This window comes from Emydura macquarii, unplaced genomic scaffold, assembly GCF_026122565.2.
Source record: "Emydura macquarii macquarii isolate MOO-44397 ecotype Brisbane River unplaced genomic scaffold, CSIRO-AGI_Emac_v2 contig_295, whole genome shotgun sequence".
Classification (NCBI taxonomy): domain Eukaryota; kingdom Metazoa; phylum Chordata; order Testudines; family Chelidae; genus Emydura; species Emydura macquarii.
This window is the reverse complement of record NW_027130432.1, coordinates 7092532-7112756: the sequence shown is the minus strand read 5'-3', so window position 1 is coordinate 7112756 and position 20225 is coordinate 7092532. Positions and strand designations below refer to the sequence as shown.

At 42.0% G+C, this 20225-nt stretch overlaps 1 long non-coding RNA gene across 1 annotated transcript; it reads right to left on the bottom strand.

The window, feature by feature from the left end:
• Positions 1 to 13815: 13815 nt before the first annotated feature.
• Positions 13816 to 15540, bottom strand: LOC137155208 (uncharacterized). The gene is made up of 2 exons (XR_010920381.1): positions 14869 to 15540; positions 13816 to 14338 (listed from the first exon to the last, which is right to left on the bottom strand). It is a non-coding gene; the product is annotated as an uncharacterized lncRNA (long non-coding RNA).
• Positions 15541 to 20225: the final 4685 nt, after the last annotated feature.

Sequence of the window (20225 nt, the reverse complement as noted above, 5' to 3'; positions counted from 1 at the left end):
GTTCAACAAGGACAAGTGCAGAGTCCTGCACTTAGGATGGAAGAATCCCATGCACAGCTACAGACTGGGAACCGTCGGGCTAGGCAGCAGTTCTGCTGGAAAGGACCTGGGGGTTACAGTGGATAAGAAGCTGGATATGAGTCAGCCGTGTGCCCTGGTTGCCAAGAAGGCTAATAGCATATTGGGCTGCATTAGGAGGGGCATTGCCAGCAGATCACGGGAAGTGATCATTCCCCTCTATTCAGCACTGGTGAGGCCACATTTGAAGTATTGTGTCCAGTTACAAAAAGGATGTGGACAAGTTGGAGAGAGTCCAGTGGAGGGCAACAAAAATGATTAGGGGACTGGAGCACAAGACCTATGAGGAGAGACTGAGGGAACTAGGTTTGTTTAGTCTACAAAAGAGAAGAATAAAGGGGGGATTTGATAGCAGCCTTTAACTGCCTGAAAGGGGATTCCAGGGAGGATGGAGCTAGGCTATTCTCAATGGTAGTAGATGACAGAACAAGGAGCAATGGTCTCAACTTGCAGTGGGGGAGGTCTAGGTTAGATATTAGGAAAAAGTTTTTCACTAGGAGGGTGGTGAAACACTGTAATGGGTTACCTAGGGAGGTGGTGGAATCTCCAACTTTAGAGGTTTTAAGCTGAGGCTTGACAAAGCCCTGGCTGGGATGATATGGCTGAGGTTAGTCCTGCTTTGAGCAGGGGGTTACACTAGATGACCTCCTGAGGTCGCTTCCAACTCTAATATTCTATGATTGTATGAAACCAGGATATACTGGCTGATATAATCAGTTAATCACATCCTCTGAAGAAGTGTCCCTAGACTCATTAACCTGAGCTTTGGAACCTTGAACATTTACATTCAAGCTATTTCCCAGACTTGTAGTTGACACCAATGTATTAACTACAATGTGTATGTTCTGTCTTCATCTATGTAGATGTAGATAAATTGCACAATTGGTCAGAATAAATTGGTTTGGAAACTGAACAATCCTTCGCCACAAATGGGAAGCTGTCCTGTCTGATCAGTTATGAGATCATTGGTGGGTTAGTATGGGAAGTCTGATGCTGCTTCTGCCCCTCAGTACTTCTTCACCTGTGGCTGCTGGTAAAGGGAGTTTAAAGTGCATTAATGCCGGTTCATCAAACCCTCTATGAAAAAATAACCTACAATGAAACCGGTAAGTAAAAGCTTAAATTAAATATGAATGAGAGAAAAGAATCCTCACCTGGCAGGGACTGGAAATAGAAGACTAAGGAGCCCCATTGATTGGCTTGAATTGGAGTTCCATCCAATCTTCTTGGTCCTGAAGGATGACACATGGTGAGAAGTTGAGAATCTTGGGGAAATGCTGAATACTTGGAGCAGAACCACCAGCCTCCAGGAATGAAAAGGAAAAGTGCAGTGCTCAAATTTGGGGATGGTTAAATATGCTACATTACTTCAGTTGTGTATGTAACCTATACAATGCTGAATGACTCTGTCGTCTAGTGGCTAGACCTCATAGAGGTTTGAGTTGACTACTGAATCCTGTTTACCATAACTGGTTGATTGTCATTATAATTTCATGCCTTTAGATCCAGTGGTCTGAGTCCTGTCCCTAAAGACTTACCTATCCAGAGACATGAGTTCTTTGGGGAAGGAGCTGTCTACTTGTGTATACAGTGGTGCTTACCACAATGGGTTCTTGATCCTTGTTTGGAGCCTCTAGGTGCTACCTCAATATAAATAATTAATAATCTCCCATATCTCCATTCCATCAACTGGAAATACATTACACTTGTAGCACGTAATTATGTCTATCCTGCCATTTGAGCACCAGGGAAAACATGAAGTATGGAAAAAGAAACAATGTTCAGAGAGACTATGTCATATACCACATAAACTGCAGTAATGATTCTGATATGTATTTTGCACTGAGTGACAGCAATAATGTTTAAAAAAAATACAAAGTGAAATAATAAATGCTGCAAGTTAGAACTACCCGGGAGCATCTCTGAATTTTTCATCCTTATGTTAGGGGGAGAAACAGGTTTTTCCAGTTTTTTAATATTGCATTTCATTGTATGTAATACAAGAACAAAACATAACTTTTGGAGGCATTCTGTTTGTGCTGAATCTGTCCAAATTCTTTTAACTTAATGACCTCCACCGTGCTCTTACGGAGTTTGGCATCTTTTCAGGTTGTAAAGGAAATCAGGAAGTTACTTCGGGCTTGTCTACATTCGCAGCTCTGCACCAGTGCAGTTGTGCTGCTGCAGCACTGTAGTGTAGACAAGCCCTGAGACTTCAGCTTATTTTTAAAAATTAAATATATATATATAAAACATATATTGTATCACTGAAGGGAAAGATTCTTATTTGTATAATAAATCTTATTTGGCGTGTGTACCAGTGTACACATCAAAGCACTGCACAATCATTAACAAATTAAAATCTTCAAAGTACTCCTGTGAGGCAGGTAAGTTTGTCAGGCTAATTGAGGCACAAGGAAGCTAAGACCTTGTGTACACTAGGAGTGCTTTACTGGTGTAGGAATGCCGGTACATGTAATAAAGCACTTCTAGTGTAGATGCAACTTCTACTGGCAGGATTGTGCTTCTACTAGTATAGCTTCTTCCACCACCCAAACTAAACACACTATACTGATAAAAGTGCAGTTTTGGCAGTTTAACTGCATCTACACTAGGGCTTCTGCTGACACAACCCAGCAGAAATCATAGAATCATACAAGATTAGGGTTGGAAGGGACCTGAGGAGGTCATCTAATCCAACCACCTTCTCAAAGTAGGACGAACCCCAACTAAATCATCCCAGCCTTGGCTTTAAGCCACTCCTTTAAAACCTCTAAGGATGGAGATTCCACCACCTCCCTAGGTAACCCATTCCAGTGCTTCATCTCCCTCCTAGTGAAAAAGTTTTCCTATTATCCAATGTAGACCTCCCCCACTGCAACTTGAGACCATTGCTCCTTGTTCTGTCATCTACTATCACTGAAAACAGCCTAAGTTCCATCGTCCCTGGAACCCCCCTTCAGGTAACTGAAAGCCACTATCAACTCCCCCCTCATTATTCTCTTCTGTAGGCTCAACAAACCTAGTTCCCTCAGCCTCTCCTCATAAGTCATGTGCCCCTTAATCATTTTTGTTGCCATCTGCTGGACTCTTTCCAATATGTCCACATCCTTTCTGTAGTGTGTGGTCCAAAACTGGACACAGTACTCCAAATGAGGCCTCACCAGTGCTGAATAGAGGGAAATAATCACTTCCCTCGATCTGATGGCAGTGCTCTTACTAATACAGCCCAATATGTCATTAGCCTTCTTGGCAACAAGGGCACACTGTTGACTCATATCCAGCTTCTTGTCCACTGTAACCCCCAGGTCCTTTTCTGCCGAACTGCTGCCCGGCCAGTTGGTCTCCAGTCTGAAGCAGTGCATAGGGTTCTTCCATCCTAAGTGGAAGACTCTGCACTTGTCCTTGTTGAACCTCATCAGATTTCTTTTGGCCCAATCCTCTAATTTGTCTAGGTCACTCTCCACCCTATCCCTGCCCTCTAGCATATCTACACTCCCCCCAGTTTAGTGTCATCTGCAAACTTGCTGAGGGTGCAATCCACCCCATTCTCCAGTTCATTAATGAAGATGATGAACAAAACTGGCCACAGCACCGACCCTGGGGGCACTCTGCTTGTTACCGGCTGCCAGCTAGACATCAAGCCATTGATCACTACCCATAGAGCCCAATGATCTATCCACCTTATAGTCCATTCATCCAACATGTAGCCACATGCCCTAAGAAAGTTTACCTCCAAACCATAGAGTGAGTTAATGGCAGAGTCAAGATTAGAACTTGGAAGTTTCCGGCTCTCTGGCTTTGTCTACACTACAAATGCTTTGCAAGATTAGCTCCCTACTATAGATGCAGCATATGTCAACAGAAGGAGTTTTTCAGCCAGTACAGTAACATCACACCTCCGAACGACATTAGCTATGCTGCCAGAGCCCCTCTTGTATTGGCATAGGTGCCAGAATAGTTGTCAGTTGAGAAGGTGTTTTTTCACACCCCGGCCCCAACATAGCTATGTTGCCAAAAGTTTGTAGTGCAGACCTGGCCTCTCTCCTAAGGTCAGACCAGTATGCAATGCCTCTCTTTCATTGTATTTGAGTTTTATGTACATTATACATGTACATAAGAGACAGATAATGTATGATGGTGTGACGTGGTACAAAGTCTATTTGTGGAAGCCATGTTACACATGTGGAGAAACCATAAATGAATTATGCAAGACATTCCAAAAGTGTATTAATAGAACCTTTATCGCACCATCCTGTATTTTGTATATATATATTCCTCACACATTACAGAAAAACTTTTAAGTATTCTAGGATTTTTGTACCCTTTCACCTGTGAAGCTGGGTATCTTAATTATCATCAGCCTAACGTCATGGGTCAGAGGAGCCAATAAAAGCCTTCAAAAGCAAGCTAATATACTATATTAATATACCAATATTTCTGTTGGTAATTATGTCATGATTTTAAAATCTATCCTTATGGAAAGACTAGATTTTCACATAAAATCTGCCTTTGTGTGAAGTCTAGCTCCACAGCGATTTCCTGTGCAGGGATTTGAGGACAAGGCAGTGTGAGAACAGAGCCAGGGCATTCACCACCTCATGGATCCACCTCTTGCTCCCTGCAGAATGGAGGCTGTTCAGATGCTGTGAAGACTCCTTCAACTATGAAGGCCTGTTACAAGGATCGCTCCTGAACAGAGGTGTGGGATCTTAACCCAGCTACTTCACTCTGATACTTGGGCTAAGATTTTTTTCCCTTTAACATACGTCTGAGACAGCCAATCCGAGAAGGGCAATTATGGTCCTGGTATGGGCTGTCAAATTAATAATCCATTAACTAACAAAGATTTACATGATACATTTTGATTTAATCAAATCCAGTTTTAACACTTAGAAGAACCTCCAAGGTATTTGTCAGGCAAACTAGGGGATGCATCTTGCTATCTCCAAAGGGTTAAAAAGTGCATCATTTGAACTGTCATGTCTATTATGTAAATATGAGACATTCTCCAAACCAGTATGCTTACCCCACAAGCAGAGAGGGATCCAACTAGAGCCCCTGAATTCTACTGCAGAAAAAATATCAAGCTTAAAATATGTGTGACGCATATACCAAATACTATCTGCACAGTTAATAGAATGCAAGGGTTTTGGGAAAAGTGCTAATAAAATCTTAAAGGTGTGGTTAATTGACAGGGCAGACCAACTATTCCTGTGATTCAGTTCTTTGATAAATAATAATTGGGTAATATTTGATTATTTTAAAAATAAATCCCTGTGGCCATGATTCTCCACTGTCTCTCTAACCTTATATCAGCATCACCTCCCCAAAATCAAAGTTACACGGGTGTAAATCTGGAATAATGAAGTGGTGAATCAGACAATTATTTCACATCTAAGGTCATGTTAATGATTAAAAACAACCACAGCTTTGAAATTCACAATTCAAGGAGTCACTTCATTATTCCATATCACTTCCCTAAATTTTATTAGTTTATATCACAATCCTCCCCTTGTTTAATCAGAGTGTTTGCATTTAATATTAGTTTCCCCACTTCCTCCATTCTCATTACTTATAATAATTCTTGCCTCAATATTGAAAGGTGCTGTGGTTGTGATGGTGCTGATAGCATCGCACGGTAATTATGCAGACAACTGTTCATATGATCAAATTTAATTTTATAACATAAGTGTAAATTTATATGTACTAAATGGAATCTTTTTCTTCACAAAAGCAGAATTTCATAAGTGAACTACAGTAACAAATATTTATATCTGCTTTCCTTGCTCTGCTTCTAAGGAATAGTGGTAAGTATCTCAGGCAAGATGAGAGTCAATCCCATTGGCTCTGATTGCAGCTCTTCTATCCTCCATGGGAGAATAGAGTCCTTACTGAGTAGCTAATTATTCACGTTCTGCTGAGATCGTGTCAAAGGACAGGACCCAGCCTTTGTGCAGAATCTAACCAACAAGTGTACAATTTAAAGTCATATAGAACCTATGTTGCAGTACCTCTAAGACAACAGGTGCTGAAGTGCAAAGGATACAGGCATTGTGGATTGATGGGAAAGTTATTGTAACAAGCTGTGTAAAGTACAGAGTGTGTATTCCAAAATTTGAAAGGAACACACTACACGTGCATTAGGAGAGAAGCTGAAAATGAGAAAGGATGGGGATTATCTCATAACATTCGGGCTGAAGTTAAAAGAGAGGGCAGTGGTTATACAGTTAGTGTCTGATAAAAATCTGTTCTGTAACTGCTGCTGAAAGACACTCTAACTTGCCCCATATTTAAGATGGATGAGAAGTTTGCTGTCAAACAGGCCAGGCTTAAAAGAGTAGAGGAACTGAAGTTTTGATCTTTAACACCAGATGGAAAAGAGAAAGATGAAAGAAAAGTTAAACAAAGACTTTTCCTAAGCTCTACTGATTACTGGAAAGCTTTTGACATGGTCTGCAGTATAAGCAGAAATGAGTGGTGACCCTTGATATTAACCAGCTCACTCAACAGTTGTTCCCTACCCCCAATTTTAACAGCTCAGTCAGTGTACTGCTGGTAGGTTATAACATTTTCCACTGTAGAAGCTGACACAGTATTTTCTCTTCATGCCCCCAAAATGGCAAAATATTGTGGTATCTTAAAATCCAGTTTAGCTGCTATGAACACCCACAATGTTGTAAGGTCTCACTTCACAAAAGTATATCATTTCTCCTTAAATATAAAGAGTATTCCCTTAGTAGGTGTATTAGTTCAGTCACTTAAGGAATGATTACTAACGCAAAGGGTTAATGTTGGCTGAAGGTGGCTTGATCAAGCATGATATCACGGTGAAGATGTAATGATATTGGTTCATTTTGAAAAGGTATAGATCAGGCTGCGTATGACACTACCTACTTGATTAGAATGGGGAAAAGAGTTGTAGGATTTCATTGCATCCATGGCTATGATGCTTTCTTCCGACAATGGCCTTGTAAGTCTCCACCAAAACCTTCCCTGCTGTCCTGGAAGATGACATCTAGATGTGAAGATGGTGAACTCTATACTGATTCATACCATAGCCTTTCCGCAGCGGCTGCCACCAAGGAACACTAATTCATATTGTGGGTGTGGTTTACGGACACCTACTTAACCAGAACTGGCCTATGAGTTAATGGTACCAAATGAATGTGCCCAGCATCTTAACTAGCCATCACCACCAACCTGTTCCAGATTTGAACCAGTGCCCAAACAAGTCTTCTATCCAGGTAGTCAGAGAGGTCCAGACCCACTAAGGTATTTAAGTGCCTAAGTCTCAAGTTTAGGGGCCTAAAACCTCTACCGTAATTCACAAAACTCCCACCAAACCCTGTAGGTACCTAAACTCACTCTGCACCTCAATTTTCAGGCTGCAAGTTCCCTAAGTGCTTTCGTTTCTGCCTCTGGACATGTGCACTGCTGCCTCCCTCTGGGTGTCTGGACTTCTGTCTCCCACCTGAGCCCCAGAGCAATTTAAAAACCAGGGGAAGACAAGGATGCAGCTGCCTATGATGCTGGTGGGGACCCAATTCAGTAGATGGCCTACAAGGGTGGCTCCCATTTAAAACTGAGGCGGGAGGTGGTGGTGCCCACATTATGACTTTTATCCCAGTGGTTAGAGCATTCACCTGGGATGTAGGAGATCCAGATTCAATTCTCCCCCCTCTTCCAGAGGGGAAGAAAGGATTTGAACAGGGGTCTCCCTCCTTAGGGAAGTTATAACCGCTGAGCTGTGGGATAGTCTGATGTGGGGCTCCCTCAGTCTCACTTGTTAAAGCTGTTCTACTGTGGATGAATAATGAAAGCATGATTGGAGCAGGGGGACTGGACCCATGGTCTCTCAGCTTTCAGGTGGATGCTTTAACCACTGGAATACTACAGAGTCATTCCCTCATATTTAGTGTCACAACCCTCGGTAGGTAGTAACTGGGAAGTAGCATTATCCCCAGTTTACAGATGGGAAACTGATGCATGGAGAGGTGGTTATTTGCTCAAACAGTCACACAGTCCATGACTGAGCTGAGAACTGAACTTAAACCTCTCAAATCCCAGTCCGGTGCCTTAACCACACGATCATCTTTTCCACCCCTTTCCCATTTCTAATATCTAAAGTTCTATCACTCCCTTATGAGTTAAGCTATTGCATTGGTTCCCATACTTGAAGCAGTTTTCTGTTCATCATTTTGTCAGCAGATCCATGGCATGGATTTTTGACTCATCCATTGAAAGCATATGGGCTTTTGCAAGCAAACAAGTGAGCCTACAAGCTTGGAAATGCATGTGAACCAGAGTTTGACTCTCAGCCAAACAATTTGTTCTGGCTTTAATCAAGATGTCTTCTTTTAACTTCAAATATCATTATTTTTTTTTAAATCCCATATCAAAACTTTTAGCATCATATTATGAAATGAATAAATGCTACTAGTCATTTAACTTTCAGACACACTTCAAAGCAGTCTAACTGAGTGATAACCATTATGTTTTAAAAATACTCATCAAAGTCATGTAATTAATAAGCTGGCAAAACAAAATTAATAGTAACAAAGAAATATGGGAATTATATTTTGAACTTGCAAAGCCTTCTACACGCACAGCTTGATTTTAGTTCATTTCATTTCTGCTTTTTTAAATGAGAATTCCCTCTTCCTCCCTTTCCCCTCTCCAGCCTCCGTGTTGCCACTTTTTCCCATGTGTTCTCTTCCTAACTTGGGACTCAGACAAGCAACCAGTACCAGGCATAGTATGTAGACCATAAGCAGACATTTGATTCACCAAGTAGTGTTGGTAGAGTAGGGCCTTTAGCTGCACCCTAAATAAATGGTCACATCTAGGATGCTATGGACTAAAGTGTCATACTTACTCACTGTGGTCCTAATTCAGGAAAACATCGCAATTCAGGACAGCAGTTGAGATACGCATTTAAGTCCCATTGACTTCAATAGGATTTAAGTTAAGCATGTGATCAAGTGCTTTCCTGGAGTAGTACCTCATTCTTTGACTAGTCCCATTGAAACCAAGGGTATCAAAATCTGACCCTCTGTAATGAATTTATAATTAGTTTATTTTATTGTAATTCTTATTTAGCTCTGAAATTCATAGAAGTACTACTTACATGGCAGGGTTTTTTACCAGTAATTATTTCCAAACTCCCTAAAATAGTTAAGAAAGAGTAAATGCTGTTCAAGTGAAATATTTTTAACAGTTACATTTGTTTCTTCCTAGATTCAGCTGATATACATTTATTCTTTAGATTTATAAAATAACCATAATGGGGGGAGGGTCTAGCTGAAGGCTATAGGCCCAGAGGCTTGGACATATTTTAGGCACCTAAAATTAGGTTAGGTTAGGAGTTAGGCACCTAAACAGCTCCAAGATCTGGATCCTAAATACCTTTGAAGATCTGGGCCTAGGTGCCTCTGGTGTATACTTAAAATACCAGCAGCCCCATAGTAACACATCAGAAGCCATGTCCTGCATAAGCTCCGAGCCCTGGTGGGTCTCAGACACTTCAATAGGCTTTGTGAACGCTCCCCACTCTATAAATCAACCCCCTCATCGATAATCCAGACTAAACATGGATTTAGGTGCTTAATTTTGGACACCCAAGTTTGAAAAATGTTAGCTTGTATTTAGGTGAAAAACAACTGAACAGTAGCTGCAGCCAGTTCTTTCCCCACAGTAGATAAGAGAGGAGCAAGGGAATCCCATTCTGCCATCTAGTCATGGTCTGCGTCTTTTGAGTGCTGTTTTAATTGGTCTCTCCCTTGCCACTGAGTGGTTGGCTAGAAAAGGAGCAGCCCCCGTTAAATAAACTGAATGAGAAGGGCCATTCCATTCCTCTGTCTCCACTCACATCTTTGATGAGCTCTGGTCCGTCAGGTAGCGTAATTGCATGGATTTATCATTACACATGTTGCAAGGGTGTAAATTGATGACTATTTGCTGTCTACACTGACTAACTGTGGTTCCCCTTTTCCTTACCCAAGTAACTAGAACTGGTCAGAACTTCAAGTATGTGTTCTGTGGGACATTCCAACGTTTGTTTTCATTCCAAAGAGGAGCAACAATAACAAAACATTTCCAGTGAAATGAAACTTTCCAAAAAAAGGTTTATTTTCCAAAAATTCAAACTTTCAGTTTTGATAAAAATCAAGTTATTTTTTTCAGATTTCAACTTTTTTCCATAGAATAGAATAGAAAATAATTTTTTAAATGACAAGTTGTTTTGAAATAAAAAATCAAAATGTTTATTTCCAAAGAGGTCAAAACACAGCATTTCAACTTTTATTTTACAAATATTTTTCTAAATGCAATGTCATTGAAATTGACACCATCCCACAGACAGGTTTGATTTTGATTTCAACAAACCAGCATTTTCTGATGGAAAAACATTCAGTGGGAAATTTTTGACCGCTTCTATGGGTAACGTAATTATTTGGCACTCCTGGGTAACCATTTGGATAGTTTTTCCACTATCTCCTTGTTCTGTAAAGTGCACACAACTTGTTGTGTATATCCTTGCAAAAGGGCAAAAATTATGTGCTGGTTTCAGCTGTGAGGTGGTGATCAATGTCTGCCTTTGTAGCTGGCACTATTCTATGCTACTCAATTGACTTCAAAACCTACTAAAAGTAGCAGCTGCTGAGCCTACCCTGGTAACAGTTTACTATTTCTACAGGAGTGGAGCATTCCAGTCCCTGAACACAGAAACTATACTGGGATTGAAATAGAGTGCACTCTGGCATTCCGCACCTAATTTATGGTCCTTTGGGGACTGCAGCCAGATGGCATAAATTAGAGCAGTGAAGAGAATCTGAGAAAACGTTTGAGAATCTGGGCCTTAGTGTTTTTTTTTTTAATAATCTCTGAGGGGCTTTATCAAAGGCATTTTGAAATTGTCAACCACCTTACTGTTATCCACTACTGAACTGACATGCTCCTACAACCAAGATTTTCCTTTACAGAAACCTTGCTGGTTGGTTATTTTCATGCAGTGCTCCTCTTAACATTTACAGTTCTATTTTGAATGATCGTTTTCAGCAATTATGCTGGTATGGCTCACTGGTCTGTTATTCCTGGGTGTGTATTTATGTGAGAGTAAGTAAAATAGGTGCAGCACTTGCTACCCTCCCATCCTTTGGTTTAGTGACTGATTTTGAGCGAATACTTTTGTAAACAACTCATCTACTTCATTCTTTAGTTCTTTCAAGAGCTCTTGGCTGATTATGGTGGATCCTCCCGCACTGTGGCTCATGTGTTTGCCAATTCGTTGAGGTCCTGCATTCCCCATGATCAGCACACTCGAGGGAACTTGGACAGACACATTTATACTTCACATGTGTTTCATGACTTGGCATATAGGATAGCATATACATGCTATTATTACTTATATAATTTCTCTAGATCTGCTAAAGTATTGGTAGTCAATCAGTTTTTCACACTCTTATGTCATTTAGGAGGAGCCGTCATTTAGGATAGAAGATGAAATATATCGAAGGACAGAGTCTCAGCCTGATTTACAAGAAAACTACATGTATTAAAAAAAATCCGTGTAAAAGGAAAAAGACAGGTTCCCACATGTTTGGGTTTTGTTAGAGATTCCACACAGTCTTTCAGAATGTCTCCCAAGTGGGAAATGAGGCTTGTTTTCCTGGCACAGACTTTGTATTTTAAAAGGAAGACTTTTGTTTAGAAAATACAGTGAATTATCAGGTTTGGTTTCTGCCCAGCTCTATGGTGTGAGATGCCTCGTCTTCCCATTGCATCTCCCCATGTATTGCAAGATTGCTCCAAAACCATCTTCTGAAGGTGTAAATTATTGCAAATGTACTGTAGCTTCTTGGAGGGTGTTTCTGCCCTCTGTTCCCCCACTGGCTCCACTCCCTAAAGTCAGCTTTGTAAATCAAACAAAGCCTTCACAGAGCTCCTATCCAAAGAGGTCTACCTTCGTCTATTAGCCAGTCACTCAGTGGTTTAAGCTTTACGGACACTTTATATATAGTATAGTACTTTTCTTATTTTTCTGTAAGAACAGCTTTTATTACATGATCATGTGATCTGCTAAAACTTCTGCATTAATGATACAAATCAAAAAGAGCTGTGGCGAAGAATCGGAGAAACGTTGATATTTTCATATTTAAATACATATAAATTACAGCTCTTAGCAACGGCACAATGCTGTTTCCCTAGCTCTGCCTTGGCACACTTCCTCCCATTACCACTCAAACAGCACAAATTTCACATGGTCAAGAACGATCATGCTTTGGCATGGAAGTGTGCATGGATGCAGTTCATTTCAGAAAGTTTTCAAACGTAAAGAAAAATAAAGTTTTCAGTGTAATTTTTCCACTGTTGGTTTCAAAGACAAAATTGATGGGCTCCCTGCTACAACGGAGAAGCCAGAGGACTGGCAGAAACATTATTTAGTCCTACTTTCAGGCAAAAGAAAAGTTTTTTTCCCCCTTTTCCCTGTGCACCATTACCCCTCACCTCTGAACTAAGAAAGACTTTACGTGGTGTCATAATTTAGCAAATTACTTCCTCAAAGGAAGGTCAAACATTTTACCATTCGATCAATAGGAAGCGGCTTACAAATCATGTGTATTGATCATTGTAATCATTCAGAGGAATGTAGGGCAGACACTAAAATCGCATGCACTTAGTCTTAATTGCCCACATTAAAGCAATTATGCCCCCAAAACTGTCATTGTCTAATGCTAGGCACACTATGCAGCTTGGTAACTTTTAGCAATACATATTTAATCAGAAGTCAGCCTTTTAGGTCTGTTGCACTAAAGACCTACAATATTGCTGTCATTATGCAGATGTAGCTACGTCTTTTTTCATCAAATGTAAGATCTTGTTGCTTTTGCGGATGGGGGGGCGGGGGATAAGCCACTGGTCGTCAGCTGGCATTCAATGTGTATATTTTACAGCTGCACTCCGTGCTAGTGACACAGGTACTGAACATGACCCGAAATTGCTAATGAACACAGAGCATTTGTAAAAGCAGTCACAGGTCAAGGACTTGAAGATGACACTTGTTGAGCTGTATGTTGCTGGCAGGAGTGTTATATGAAGGCGTTTATAAACCTCATTTCCCGGGGGCCAATTTTAGCTGAAAGTGTCTCCGACGACTAGACGAGCACCCCTGTGCCAGAGTTCAAATCAGCCTTTGCGGCTCTTCTAAACAGCAGGTGGAGTCGTTACGGCAGGGGAGGCGAGGTGCCGTTTCGAGACGGTTTGTGTTTGGTTTCCGCAGCCCCTGCCCGGCTGAGAGTTGGCAGGCATTTCTTGCTGCGCTGCTCCGCAAATCCTCTCCCCACAGCTCCGGGGAAACGAACCGTTGTGACATGCTGAGCCCCGAAAGTTTGGCAAATGTTTCGCTGTTGAACGTAAAATGCTGTTACGGCGCAGACAAATCTCCCCCCCCCCCCACCCCCCAGTGCGCATCCGCGGCCGCGGGGCTTTGAGCCAAGCCCTTGGAGATCTACAGGCGTCGTCGTCCCCGTCCCCCCCCGGTGTCGTCTCCCCCCCGACTTCAGTGATGCAGGTCCAGGCATCAAATTCAGTGCCGTGACTCTAGCAATTGGCACGCTGGGGTGGCGCCTGAGACATGACGCGAGGTGGATGGAGGGTGACCCCGGGCTCTCCCCCGCTAGCTTCACCGTGAAGCTGTGAGCCCCCGGGAAGGGGGGGGGGGAGCTCACAGAAAAGGAGAAGAGACTGGCCGTGAGTCGGGACGGGTAGGTGGGAGCTTTGTCCGTCAGTCCTGGCTGCCTCATCTGGCCCAGGCCTTTTCATTTTCGAATCACTTCCAAGGAGCTCATCGCAAGCACGTTTCTCGGGGGGGGGAGGACAAAAGGGGACCCGCTAAAAAAATGCTGCTGTGCCCCCCCCCTCCCCCCGCCTTTTTGTACTCGAGTTCCCTACTTCTCTGTACTTCAGCAGAGGCTGGAATAGGGGACGTTATTTTAGTAACCTAATCAGTAATTCTGCACAACAGACATGCCCCCGTTTTATCTTACTCTTGAGAAGCGTATTAACGGAGAGCAGCCGATTTCCCATGTAAACGTGTATTAGTCAGCCGCGGGACGCTATTTAACTTCAGCACTCCAACAAAGCCTCCTCTCTAAGAGTGCTAGGGGAAAAGCGACATCTTTCCTGGTCTCTCCAGCATGGTGTGATCGCAGCAATAAGTGCGCCGGACTGTTCACCACCTTGTTCGTATATTCATGGGCACCTATAGAAACGGACTCGCAGTTAATTTGCATTTATACGAACTTGAAATACCCATGTATCTTCTATTAACTCTTAGGAAGGAGGACGCGATCACATGATAATATCCACAAGAACCATTCAAGCCCTAGCACCATTTAGGGAAAGACATTTCGGTGAAAAACGAATTGCAATCCCCAGCATCAAACCACTTTCGACGAATCCTCTCGGAGCACTGCCTGACCTGATGTTAAATATTGGCTGAAAACTATTGGGTGTGTTGGGCGGTAAAGGCCCTGTCATTGCCGCACAGTTTGGGTAAGGGCAGTGAGTGTGCTTAGGCCTTCCAAGAGTTTGCTTTCGCTCTTCCATTCAAGCAGTAATAAAGTTGTTCGGCTCGGTCCTTAATGAAAGTTAAAATTGGTTTGTCTCCCCCCCCTCCTCACACCTTATCTAGTTTCTACATTCTTCCCACCTCAATAGTCAAAGTGATTGAAAAGCAGAAAACGGAGCAGATCTATCCCTGCAGCAACTTTCCTCACATTTCTCATTTACCATTTTATCAAACAGGCCCTTTGTCTCCGACGTCCCCTGATGTTGCCTCTGTTACACGGAGATATTCTTCAGGTCATGTGGGTTAAAAGGGGGCTAAAAAGGAGATCATATTGGACTTGCTTTACACAGCCATGTAGCATTAGACCAACGTCCAATAGAGGAAAGATATACTACTCCTATTTGATGAGCAGCAGGCCAATAAATTCATTAATCATCATTTTATGCCTCATCAAACACTTCCCAAGTTCCTCCATGGGAGTTATACAAATTAGCCACTGAAAAGGCAGTAATTTTAGTTTAGCTAGGTAAGTGCTTTTTGATTGCCTTCCTGAACAATGCTTCCCTTGACAAGCTAATAAATCAGCCCTTTCTGAATCAGAAGTGCAGCAAGTGCGAACAATAACTCCACATAGTTTCTCCGCTGATTTCTGCTGGAAAGACCTAAGAGGATGATCTGGGATCAAAGTCTCTTACTTTATTGCAGAGCAAAAGCTTTCTTTATGAAGAAGAGCTAAGGGGGTGGGGAATGAGGAGGGCTCTTTTTTTTTTTTTTTTTTTAATCAATTAATGAGCATTAAAAAGGTCTTGAAACAAAAAGGAGGGCTAAATCTCCCACTGCAGTGACGTCAGGTGACCTTGTGCGTGGCTGGGACACGGCTCAATCTCCTCCCGTTGTTCTGGGGAGCAGTGGAAACGGTAGCAATATCACAAATGTATCCCTGCTGGAGCGCTGTGAAATATATTCCATGTGAGCCGGGTGGACAGGTGAGGGGGAGGTTGCATAAATCGAGCGGCTGCTGTAGGCAGGAGTAACAGATTACCAGAGAAAGTCGTAATAGAGACTGTATTTAATCTGCGACCAATTGATTTCTTGAGTGTTTCAGGTATTTGTAGTGTAGGTTTAGATTTGTTGGGTGGCTTTCTAGTGGAAAGCCTTGAGGGTATGCAGTCTTATCTTTTTCCCCCCCCCCCCCAAATTGCTGCCTTTGACGGTATCATCTTTTTTTTTTTTTAACTTGGCCGTAAATCATTTCACTAATCAGCTGTCACCAGCCAACATGCATACATTGGCATTCAGCCGGAGAATTTGTTTTGGAAGGCCTTTAGCAACCAAAACTATGTTTGTATCAATAACCGTCTGTTAATGTCTCATGCATCAGGATGTAGAACAGGGAGAAGAACAAGGAAAGACAGCATTAAAGGGGAACAATTTTGGAAGGAGTATTAATTGCCTGTTGAAGCAAATCCCTCCCCACGTAGGCTAAGGTAGACTAATTGCCTGGAGCGATTACTCGATTGGAAAAACCGCAGGGTTTAGTCATTCAATATCAATAGAACGCTCAACTACAGCTGAAGGGAAGCGACTTAACGTGCAAGGTTCGAAAGTGTTACTGATTCTCCTTCTCCAAACGCCACTTGTCCTAATAAGCGTCAAATAATTGCTCTGCTCAAATGTGGTAAAGTCTAGGCGTCCTCTCAACTAGTCTAGACCCAAGGTATTTTAAGTACAGTGTGTCTCTTCTCCTCTTCATTAACTTTCCTTCCACACATCACTGCATGCCTCTGAAAATAACTTGGCAAACTGGGAGCCCGTTTGTCTCTTTTATCTTGGGACCTGATCCAATTAAACAAGTGCACATTTAAAGTTGTATCCATCAGGCATGAGTGTGGGGAGTTCTGGGGTTTGTTTTAAGGAAATAAGTCCATTTCATAGGAAAAGAGGTGTCTGGACAAACATAAAGGTGATCTTAGCTCCTGCTGTGAAGGTGGGAGGCAAAAGAGATTTAAAAGTAATACCCTAGACCAAGTGCAAGTGAGAAAAAGGTGTCTGCGAAGATCCCCTTAACCAAAACACCTTTTTCATACGTCTACATAAAACAACACAAAGGAAGAAAAGATAGTTGATTATTCCACAGCAACCTGCAACAACCAAGCAGACCTGTTCTCAGAACACTATCTGCAAGTTTCAGCATGCTCTAATTATAACAGCTGGGTGACCGTGTGGTAAGGACATTTATTTTCTGGTATTTGAGGATGAACTGATTTCTGAAGCTTTCACACGTAGTCTATCAAACCACTAGAGTTCCCTGGCATGAAGTTTACTGTCAGTCAAGAGACACGTTAGACTTTCCAAACACAATGCATTTATTTATTTTAAATCAATGGAGTCAACATACAGAACATTAAGTCTGGATCTTTACTTGTCTTGCTCACTTACACATGGTTTTGCCACTGGAAATACAGCAAACCTGATTTCTTAAAAAAAGAAGGGGAGTGGGGAAGAAGAGTTTTAGCCAACAGAAAACAAAGAAAGGCACAGCTTCGTTAAATTAGTGCCATCAAAAGGCGCAGAATTTGCCCCTTCCGTTCTGAGCCTGTTAGTAGAAATGTTGTATATTTTGAACGCAAACAATGAAAACTCAGTTAAATAATCATTTGGCTGCCTCTCCTACTGTCCTTATGTGTTTCTGTAAAATACCTGTAACAATAATACAGATTGCTTTCATCCGAGGTAATTAAGACTATTAAACAAATCCACCCCCCTGAAAGAAATTGAGACAGCAAAGTTATTCTGTTTCCCGAAGTATTTTCTGGAGATAGCAATGTACGTCTAGGCCAAACCAGTGCATACAAACACGTTAAAAAAGCGGCTACTTTCATACAGAAATTTTTAAAACACCTTTTTAAAAACCCAGTTACTTTAATACAGAATTTAAAAAAACGAATATAACGTCAGAATGAGATATACAATCTGATAGGTTGAGGTAACTAAAAAAAAAAATCATTCAAAACGCTGGTTGATGGTAGTTCTGGTTTGGAAACTCTTTCCAAATCCCTGGTTCCAGTTTCCTCTTCAAAACAAACAATAGGTTGGTTAGTGATTTAGCTCGTTTTGGGACCCTGGTGAAACCACCAAAGTACTCCATCGGTTCGCAATGAGCAATGCTTTGGAAGCTATGGTCCCGATCCTGCTCCCGTGGAAGTTCAAGAGGGTGTTGGCATTGACTTCCATGACTGAAAGATTGGGTTTTATGGGCCTGATCCTGCGTTCCTTTCGCATTCAGCGCTTCTCGCTGCGATCAAAGTTAGCAGGGGGGTTGCTGGGTCCGAAAGGATCACGGCCCTATTGCTGGTCCCCTTCGCAATAGAACTCAGGGAGAAGCAACTGCAGATTTGAGGGAGAACAAAATAGTTGCGCTGGTTTTGCTTGCAAGTGCATAGAGCAGTGTCTCATGAAATCACGTAAGTAACTACCCACTAACATGCTCTGAATAACGTAAAACTAGTGCAGAACGTAACCATTGAACGCCTGAAACCAAATACCGTCCAAATACATTTCGAGTGGGGTGGGACCCCCACTCGTGCTTTAATACTACACGACTTGAAAATAGATTATTTCTTTAAAGCTGGATCGAATTTCTCTCTCCGCTTCAACAGAATTAGTTGGATGTAGTGAGACGAGGTACAGTTTGCTACTGTGCTTCCTGGGTGGTGTGGTAACTTTTTCTTACTGAATGATGCTTCTGGGTGATAGTGCTATGGGTATTAATTGTTGGCAGGGCGCTCACATTTCTTGTATCGGCACAGGCTTCCTTCTTGTTCGTCTACACTGAAAAAAATAGTTGCAGGGGTAAAATCTGAGCTCTGTCATTTATTGTACGAGACCGATCCTGCGGTCCTCGCTTGATAAACCTCTGAGGATTGGGTCCCAGGTGTCTACAGAACTGATCCCATTAAACAGGAGTTTCGCTGGCGCTCTCAAATTCAGAAGAGTTAGCAGAGGAAGAAGACATCAGGCAGAGTGTATACTGGGCAGTAAAATGCAGTGCTTATTAATAGGAACTGTCTGGTTTAATGCAAGGATGTTGTTACTGTGCTGGAGCTTTCTTACGAACCATCAAACAGCTGCGAGCCTGTACCTTGTGCAGCCTTTACCTACGAGTGTAACGCTGAGATGTAGGGAAACATGGGGACGTGTTATTTATTTTTGTTGCTTGTGTTTGTTTTCATGGCTAAACTACTCACACCCCCTATTCAAAGGAGCAGTCAGGGCTGTAATTGCCCTCTCTCGCTTCATCCAAGCAAGCTATTTATTCATAAATATTTGTAAAGCGTTTTTTTAAAATTGTGTTTTATTTTAAGAAACGAGGGGAAAGAGGGCATTTTAAGTGCCGGATCATTCATAGTCAAGAGCTTGCTTGGACAAATGATTTTTTAAAAAATCCGGGATAGGTACAGGGTAAAGGAATGCAGGGGGACAATGAGCCATCTGTCAGTTACAGGTTCATTTCGTGGCTAGAAGTATCATTGAGGGGAATGATTTATAGCGAATGTGATTTAGAAGATCTCAGCATAGACTTTGTCTTTCTCTGTCGGAGCCAAGTAAAAAGAAACAGCTGGCCTGAATTTTTAGCACCCATAATTAATTAAGAGCTTCATTCCTGGGATTTGATGATTCAATAAAGCAAGACCCTTATTCCCCTATGTGATCTCAGTGAATATCTACTCCACTCCAATTCTTCTGGGTCCCAAGATAGGGCAGATTAACGCTCTTTTTCTGTGGGAGAGAGGCGAAAAATGCCTCAAGATTGCATCTGAGGCGCACACAAAAGGTAAATTCAAAACTGCCACTTGTTCTCTGCAAAGGCTCCTTATTCTCCGCTATTGATGTATTTGTGCCAGGTTTTAAAGAAACCAGAGGGGGGATGAGGAATTAACATATTGCTCATTTGGAAAAACAGCCGGTTCTGTTTTTGGGAACACTTGTTCCACTGCCAGCCACAGATGTCCTTACTAATAATCTAAGCAAGTCATATAAAAAGGGAAAAGGGAGGGGGAGAGAGAGAGATCTCTTTACACTTTCTGTGCTGAATTCGATTCTGCACTAGAGACCAAGCTGACTCGAGTATGTTTCTCTAGTGGTTTGTTAATGCAAAGCCGGACGTAAGAAACCTGACTTCTACATCTGCGTAATAACAATAATTAACAACACAGCGCTCTGTTTGTCAACAGAACTGAGCTGTATGATTAAATAGTCAAGCTGTCCGCAATCAGCTGATTGAGTTGTAGGATTGGGTGTCTGGCTGCCATTTACAGGTCTCGTTTGAGAGAGACTCTACTTTTTTGAGCTATGTAAACTCCTCTTTTGCAGTCTATCTTCTATCAAGCCGATTCTTGGGGGGGTTATAGTCACACTGTCCGGATTTTTGGGAGTGGCAGGGAATCAGTTTTAAACAATGGTTCCTTTGCTTCCGAAATGAAGGCTACATTTATTTTCAATCACCTTTTAAACATGCTGCCCCCATGAATTTCCTTGCTGTAGAAGAGCTTGTAAATCGTTCTCAGGCATGACTACA